Source organism: Pleurodeles waltl, chromosome 1_1 (genome assembly GCF_031143425.1).
Source record: "Pleurodeles waltl isolate 20211129_DDA chromosome 1_1, aPleWal1.hap1.20221129, whole genome shotgun sequence".
Taxonomy (NCBI): domain Eukaryota; kingdom Metazoa; phylum Chordata; class Amphibia; order Caudata; family Salamandridae; genus Pleurodeles; species Pleurodeles waltl.
In genome coordinates this window covers 149836097-149845348 of record NC_090436.1, presented here as the reverse complement: position 1 = coordinate 149845348, position 9252 = coordinate 149836097, and the positions used below count along the sequence as shown (strand labels likewise).

The 9252-nt window shown below is 42.5% G+C and overlaps 1 pseudogene; it reads right to left on the bottom strand.

Moving 5' to 3' along the window:
• Positions 1-5341: 5341 nt before the first annotated feature.
• Positions 5342-5466, bottom strand: LOC138292285 (small nucleolar RNA SNORA35; annotated as a pseudogene).
• Between the last annotated feature and the right edge of the window lie 3786 nt (positions 5467-9252).

Sequence of the window (9252 nt, the reverse complement as noted above, 5' to 3'; positions counted from 1 at the left end):
GAGAAAGAACCTCACTCTGCTTACCTGAATCACAAAAACTGCTACGTGAACCATCCCATAGACCCATCATTTCAGCAGGGTCCTGGTCAGGGTCTACCACACAGCTCCACCAGCACTGTGCCACAGCTCTAAGCTCTCAATGCTCAGCCAACTAGGATGCCAGGCATTGTAGAGTAAGTCAGTCCTCTTAAATCTAGGCTGGACAGGAAGTTATGTTAAAAGTCTAAAAAGGAAACCCTATGTGCAGAACCCAACTTTCAGCTGCTGGAACACCACAAATTCTGAATTCAGCATCATGCTGCCCCATCACTCCTTGACTCCTGGATCCATCTCGGCTACCAACTCTGATTTCCTCCATTGCTGAGGTAACAAGGAGACTGAGCATTACTGAGAGTCAGTTTAGGCTTGCAGGATAAAGCATACCTTGCAGCAGGTATTTGAACCGAAGGTTCATTAATGTTACATGCTATATTTCCGTGACTGTTACTTTAAGATTACAAATAAATGTCTGCACCAGGAGAATGAAACAAGGACTCCCCAACCAATGAGGTAAAGGTTCCTAGAGGTTCCCCTACTCACTTTTGCAGCACTTTGTGTATGATTAACTGTACACTATCTTACAGTGCCCCTCTCTACTTAAAAGCAATATGGCAGAACCTTTCTTCCCCCGTGCAGAGCACCCTTGGCCCACCTAAAGGTGTGGGTATTATAATGGACAAACACTCCCTTGTGGTCACTCTAAACCTGCTCTGGGAACAGCCCCTCTCCCACTGGAATAGGTGCCCAGTTATCAGGACAATGAAGGGGCAGCCTAGGATGGACCACCACTCCTTCCCGCTTTAGTGGTAGCACAGTAGGTGATACGGACACTAGTAACATTTAACTTACAGGCCCTGGGTACAATGGGTACCATATACTAGAGACTTATGGGTATGGTAAATGTGTCAATTAGAATTTGTAACCAATTCAACAAGTTGTTAGGGGGCAGAGCACATGCACTGGGTCCTGGTTAGCAGGGTCCCAGTGTACAGAGACCAAACACCAACATCATCAGTTCCAAACACATTAGGGGTGATCATTCAGATTGAGGCATTTTCTAACACGTCCATTTCACGCACAATAAATGCCCTCAAAATCATAGCTTTATCATGTGATCTGTCCATATACCTGTAGCACAAACTGTCATCTAAGAGAACCAAGAGGACTCAAGTAATCTCTCTTTCTATGGAATTCCAGTCAGTCTGTAACAAAATATCATTTATCATAGAAAGATTTTACACCCACAACTCCACGCTACAATGTACTATCACTATGTTTACTATCACTATCAGTCAATGTTCAACACCCAAACACCTCCACACCAGCAACTCAACACAAATAAAGTGCAGAAGTGGCACAATAGGCATTATGTTTAACAAAACGAGGAAAACTATAATAGAACTATATCAAATGCATGTCATATGTCCTTTGAATTTCATTAGTTCTCACTCATTTCCCCCTTTAATGCAAACATTCTAGCTATCTGCAACCAGTTGCTATCCGTTCTTTCTTTGAAAACCTAGTGACGATCATTGTCTAATTTGAAACTACCACCATTGTGTGCAAATAGTATCACAGCAAAGGTGCCATGGCTCTAAATACAAACAACAACAAGAATTTGCAATGAGGTGGGTCTCGTGTTTGCTCGAGTTAGAGCTATTAGTGCTGCAAATTCCTAACTGGATTTTTCTTGCCACATAAATTGAAAATGAAAAGTACAACAGTTGACAGAAGCAAATCAATTCAAAGTGACACGGCCGCCAGGAGCGTGAGCATGAAAGTTATTGGCTCCCTATGTGAATGTCTAGAAAGGATCAAGGCTGGGATGAAAGATCGCAGCTGGGATGAAAGGCAAACAGAAACCAGAGTCGGGGGGGGGGTCCATCACACGCTGTAACAGGAGGAAGTGTGAGGTAGTGTTATGGCCAGCAAAAAAGTTCACAGCACACAAAGGAGGAACATTTCACAAAATGCACCAATAAAAATGAAACATTTAAGACAAGCACAACAAAGAATGAATAGCAAAAGTGGGCGTTGTTGAAAGCCCATAGAGATATTGCAACAGACCAGAGCGCTTGCACACTCGACCCTAAAAGAGTATGGCTGCAAAAGACAGGAACTGCCCCCACCCTTTGCATCAAGACGACGTCAGGCTCAGCTTCTGGAGTTAAAAGTAAACTTTTTCATTAAATTATACTATTGGCTGGGCAACGAATTATCATTTGCTATTGCTTGACTTTGCTATCTAGGATACTAAAAAGGTGTACTGGGTACTCCATTTTGAGCTAATTCGTAAGGCAATGCCCTGGAACACCCGGAACAACTGCAACCCCAGTCTGCCGTGAGACTTCTGACATATTTCCCACGCATCACAGCTTTAATACTTGATGACTCAGGGCTATCAGGGAGAAGAAATGTTATCTGTCTTAAAATAAGCAAATATCCACACAGAAAAGTGCAAGACCCTCAGATATGCTACAATTCCCCTGACAACCAACACCAGAGGCGCAGCGATTACAGGGATATCACCCAGAAGTTCATCACGAGCAAAAGTTGTGAGTGTGTAGTTTTTGCATCAATACTTCCAAGCAAAGAAGCAAAATCACAGTAAAAAACTATGAGTGTATTGTATGATTATTTATATAGCGCTTACTACCCGTGATGAGGAGCTAATGGAAACCACTTTAAGCATCTCTTAGGAAGGCAAAGGCACACATCTTTCAAAGATGCTCAGCAACCACGCGCCATCCTACAGAGAAGGACAGGCTCAACAATGTAAAAGAAAAAGCTGAAAATGCTGCAAGAGAGTGATTGGGGAGGCGCACATTCCCTCTGCATCTGTGTTCATGGTAACTGAAATACTGTACTGCATGCACCATCGGAGAAGGAGGCGGAGAGCAAATCATTATTGAACGCCTCCAAGAAAGACCTACAAATTCTTTCCTGCTTGGAAAGACCAAAGAAAATGAAGAACATAACAGGTGAAAGCGGATGCTGGCTGCAGTAATCGAAATGAAATCGAAAATAAGATTCTGGGTGCCACGGAAACAGGAACTGCTGTAGCAACCCATAACGAGCAAAAGCTATTAGCATGGTAAACTCCTCACCGGACTTTTCTTGCCACATAAACTGAACATGAAAAGTAAAACAGTTTCACATAACTAACTGGACTTTTCATGCCACATAAACTGAAAATCAAAAGTAAAACAGTTTTACATAAGCGAGCCGATTGCCGCCAAAGTTCGCTGGCAGTGAAAGGTATCGGCTAAATTGCCGTTCCATGTAATCAACAAAAACAGAATTATCTATGCAACCAGCAAAAGTAGAATCATCCATGTAACAGGCTTAATGTGATGCAAAGCGCTGGACTTCTGCCCAGCGAGATCGCGCTGCCTACGAATTAAAGAGAAAAAGTAGTCCAGAAACCATATCGAAAACATGGAGCCTCTTATGTTTTCAGTAGTTGGCCGTTGCGCTCGAGGCGGGGTTAACACCGGAAAAGGCATGACATATGCCTGCCTTTCACTGACTAAATCAACCACATTTTAAAAGGCAAGCCCACAAATCAATCAAACTGATGGGCGTGACATGGGTGTGGTTAAAAGCCCACAGAGTTTACACCAGGGACTGAGGGCTTTGCACTTGACACCAAAAATGGCCTACCGCCCACCTATTGGGTAGAACACTACATTCACAGTACAGGTGCAGTGGATGCCTTAGACTCATAGACCCCGGTGTCACTGCATCTCCTGCACTATCGCTAGCTACACCTCTGTGCACATCATCTGCTCCTTTCAGCCAAGAAATTATGAAATTATCAAAACCTTATATTTTCTTACAGTGTGCTTTTCTACCTAACATTTCTATTTAATCACTTACCAGCGATATTTCAAGTCTGCAGTTGCACTATTTTGACTGAAAAAACACACTGCAGACTACCATCCAGGAGGCCAACTAATTTTCTTCTGTGAGATATTGGAATGCCTAGGTTTCAAGTGGAATTCTACACATTACTTTCCTGCTATTGACTCCAAGCACTCTGCCCAGCAGAAGGTCTCTAATCTATATAACTTCCCTTTCTCAGTGGTGTGGGACACCAAAAGATCTCCTCCATCCTTTATATCAGGCAGTGTTACTTAAGTCTCATTCCAGGATTCTCTCTGATTTGCTTTGTGCAACACTTCATTGAAGATCCACTTTTGGCTTCTACCCTCTAAAGTTTATGACATGTAAATCATCTCCTTTCTCACCTCTGGCTTCTGCGCTGCTATTCAAATTTGAATGACCCTCAGGTCTCTAATGCTGAACTCCTCCAAAATGGGGGTAATCTGTTTGCCTGCCTTGTGTGGCCCATCCTCCTTAGTTATATCTTCGTCCCTCTTATATCTTGACTTTCTCTTACTTGATGAAACATATTTTAAACTCTCAAGTGCTTTAAATAATTATTTACTCATTGCCTTTGCAGAATTTCAGCAAGTACTGGATATAAGAAAAAACGGGTCCTTATTTCCCTTCCATACTATTAGGCAATCAGTACCTAATAGTGATCTGAGCAACTGCAACAGCCTGTTCATGAGTCTACCTCAGTATTTCTTCTCAACTCTGGACAATCTTCTTTACTTCGCTTCACCTTCCTCACTTGCCCACACTCCACGCATCTACCGAAGGAGAAGTGGAGGACGTGCCTTCTCCCACATAGCAGCAAAAACCTGGAACAGTTTCCCCACGCATCTCCTGGCCATCACCTCTCGTCCAGAGCCATAGAGCCCTGAAGGGATGGCTATTCGAATTAGCGCAGAGACCTCCAAGCACCTGGAAACCCTCGAGGGTGATTGATGAGTCGAGTTTTAAAAATCCTGTTTGATTGATTGATTGACCACCAAGTAGAGCCTGCTTGCCACACCTAAATCACTTCCGTAGTATCCATAATGAGATCTCTTTTTTGTGCCCATCTAGGCAACTCACTTTGGGCCAGATGAAGGTAAGTTTTCTTTTGCGACTTGCAATTTGCGAGTCATAGCGACTCACAAATTGCAGCTCGCAAAAGTGCATGCAGAAAGGTGTCTCAGACACCTTCTGCGACTCGCTATGGGGTCGCAAAGACCCACCTCATGAATATTAATGAGGTGGGTTGCAGTTTGCGAGTCCATGCACTCACAGGGATGGTGGCCTGCTGGAGACAGCAGACCACCATGTCTGTGACAGCTTTTTTAATAAAGCAGTTTTTTTTTTTTTCTTTTTGCAGCCCGTTTTCCTTAAAGGAAAACGAGCTGCAAAAAGAAAATACTTCCGAAACCATTTGGTTTCGGTTTTTTCAGAGTAGGCAGTGGTCCATAGGACCACTGCCTGCTCTAAAAAAATATTTTTTTTGCATTCACAAAGGGGAAGGGGTCCCCGGAAGGGGTCCCTTTCCCTTTTGCGAATGAGTTACTATCCACTTCAAGTGGATGGTAACTGCGAGTTGGTTTGCGACCGCATTTGCGGTCCCAAAGCAACTCAGCATGGCGATGCGGTCGCAAATAGGAAGGGAACACCCCTTCCTATTTGGGAGTCGCAGCCTCAAATTGCGAATCGGTACCGACTCGCAATTTGAGGTTGTGCATCGCGCTTGGCCTTTTGCGCCTCGCAAACTGCGTTTTTCGCAGTTTGCAAGGCGCAAAAGGCTTCCTACATCTGGCCCTTTATCCAGAATTCTGAGCTAGCTCCTAACACCGTGTTTAAAACGCCACCAAAGGACCAGATTATGCAATTTGAACGTAAGAACTACTAGCGGCAAATATCTCAACTATATAAAAATATATTGAGTAACTGTTTTGTATAAGTTGCGTAATTGTTTCTTTCGTTATAACAAAATAGCTTCTTGCTTTTTACCTCGTTGTTCAACCTTCCGGGAAGTGAACGCTCGCAAAGGGCATATAGTGCAGGCGTTTGGGTGGCACTTGCTGTCTGGCCAGACTCCGGTAGTTGGACCCATATCAGAGAGTGTCAAAGTATGTGGTATTGGGTCGGGCTGTGTGCGCATGCGCCTTGGCTAGCGCGAGTTTACTCTGCAGGAAGGAAGCCCTCTTATTCGAAGGAATGGTACCATGCTAATCAGTGGCTGTAAATAAACGGTATACATGAAACTGACACAAATAGATTATGAAACCAAATATGCACGTGTCTCAGAAAACAGGTGCAGCGGCTAACGCTTCTGATATTTATACAGTGCTTATTACTATCACGTTTTATGGATGTCAATTGGAAATAAAAATTGAACATCAAATTTAACAATTGTAATGAACATGATGTTGCTCAGTGGTCCGCTGAAATGTCCAGCATGAGCCATGCAATGTTTTATTCAGAAAAATGGGTTTGAGTAGGAGAAGCCAATTCCTCATAATATTTCGACTCATAAATCACGGTTAGGGTAAACTCTGGAGACAGTGAGTCACAGACATCCGAGGGGCTGCCAGCAGCAGTGCTGTGGGTCAGGCCATCTAATAAATTCCTGCAGCATATGATTAGACAGATTTTTGTGAAGCCATCTCCCTGACCTTTGATTTAACACAGCAAATCCATCTCTAAAGGACGAGGCAGTTAGCGGCAGATATTTCATTAAAATACTGCGCCATGGGCTGGGAGAACGGATGCCCAGCTGCTCCAAGTGGTATATTAAATTAAATGAGTCAGAATAAGCAAAAAGAAGTCACCCACTCGAAATAAATAGACTGCTGCTGGAAATTGAACTTACCTAAAGTGTATCGCAGCCAGACTTGAAGATACAGTAAGATGTTCTGTAATCACGTAAACCATCATTTCGTCGGCCAGGATAGTACTGTCTGAGATTGTGGGGCATTTTCTAAAACAAAATTACTGGCAGGTAGACCCGGTTAACTCCTGCGGCATCTCCACTGTGAGTAAATTCAGATTTCACAGAGATTTGCAAATGCGGAGCAAATCACGTACGTTATTCTGAAGCAATATTAAGAATCAGCACAGGAATTGAAAACAATTTAATCCGAGAACCTATAAATTGTGGGTCAAGGTGTGGTGGAGGAAAGGGAGTGGAGTCACGAGGGGCAGAGCTTGAAAAGCAGGGTCTGACGGCCAACTTAAACATTTATTTTAAAAAATGTCTGCAGTAAAGAAATTGGCAACATGGACACATTTGACAGTAGATTTGTTGCAGATTACTTGATCACAAAGATGCTGCATTTAAAAATATTTTAAAGCAGTGGTTCCCAACCTTTTGACCTCTGTGGACCACCACTTTATCATTACTGGAACCTGGGGACCCCCACTAAATCATTACAGGTATCCGAGGACCCCCCCACTGAGTCATTACTTCAAAGCTGGTTGGTGATTCGAACTAAAAATAAATAAAAAACATAGAAAAACTTTATTTAACTTGAGAACAAGTAAAGTAAAAAATATATACATTTTTTAATTTTAATAGGAAGGTTTGAGTTTTTCTTCATTCAATTGAAGCCACACATCGTCCAAACTATATTCTGTTTGATGCACCTGCGCTACTCCCACGAATCAATCTGAGGATGCTAATTTCATTTTTAGTCTCTGATTCAAATACCTTGACAATTAGAATGCGTTTTAAAATTTTCAGTTGTGCGTTTAGCCACTTTATTTATATACACTTTATTAATGTGTTAGTATTAATTTTCTAAGCACTTACATACCCCCTAAGGAGGCTGCACTGACCCCCAGGGGTCCCCAGACCACAGGTTGGGAACCACTGTTTTACAGGGCTAAGGCACCTGCTGCGCAGACCATTGAGTGCCCAGTGATCTTGAGGGGATTATAGTAGTGGTAAGATAACTCTAGTGGTTGACACAGTTCTGGGAGAGCTCTGTATGTTGTCTACTCACAGTTTGGCTCACAAAGTAGCATAGAGGGTTAATGTGCCCACGGCAAATCACAACATGTAACATGGATATCACAGATTTCTATTTAATTTAGATAGGTAAGTGGGCTACTTCTTTTGACACTGATCTCATTTTGTTCCTGTTCAGTTACAAGCCTTCTAATATATACCAACATAAAGGAGCAATCTGCAGGCCAACTGTAATCCATGGGTTTAGATCCATGTTTTTTCCCCGTCAATCTGTGTAGCAATTAACATAGCCATTTGCTATTGCAATAACATCTTGGCTCAGAGAGACGTTAGGGGGTCATAGGGATTTATTTGTGCTGTGCTCTTATTTGCATCTTGAATTTTGTTTCAATTTATCATGCCTGTGTCTGTATTTGCGTCCTAGAGTTCTATTTCCAGAGTTTGTACTCCCTTTTTTATGATTACTCTCTGGTCCAAAAGTGTTTCAATTTCCTGGGCCTACGTTCCTTGCAGTTTCTTGTGTATTTATCACTGCCATTGTATTCCAGTTCTCTTATGCATTTGTCATGTTCTCTGCTCAAGTTTCATTGTTACTGTGCCTCCTTGTGATGATGTTTTAGGTCAAGAGCCATTGTTGCTGTTTCATTGACTTGATAAGTATGTCTATGTTGTTTATATGCCCATGTTTCTCAGAGTCATATCTTTGTCTATATTCAGGATCTGCATCCTTCATGGTAAAGTCCGTGTAGGCATCTACATTCATCTATTCTAGACCATTTTCTCCCACGATCAGTACCATGTTTTTCTCTTCCATTGCTTTTGTTGGTCGTTCCTCATATCTATGTCCGTGTCAGCACCTGTATCCCGGTGTCAGCATCCAAACTCAAGTCTCAGCGTCCACCTCGTGGCTACCTCACATATTGTAACTGCTCTGTCGCTATGTGCCTGTGTTTCTTTCTGTCTCACTGTCCATGTCTGAGTCATTTTTTAGCTGCATGCCTTTCAGTGTCAAGTGTAAATGATGGTGCTAATATCTGTGTCTCATTGTCTTCCAATCCCTGTGACCAAGACAGTGTCATTGTCCATACCTGCTTCTCCCACTGTTAATGTCTCCTTGTCCAAGTATTCAAATCCATATTTTCCTGCCTCAGCATTCGTGTCACAGGTAGCACATTAGATTCCTTACAGTGTCTTCCTTTCAGTGTGCATGTACCCCTTTTTCTGTACATGTTTATCTTGCCCAAGTCTGACACAATGAAAAATACATAGTTTTTGTAAAGTGAGAACCTGTATTGTGGCAGTATGGGCAGTGAAGTCCCTTCATTGTTAAGACCATTTCAATATATGTTTTCTAACTAAACACTTTGCTATTTTCTCAACCT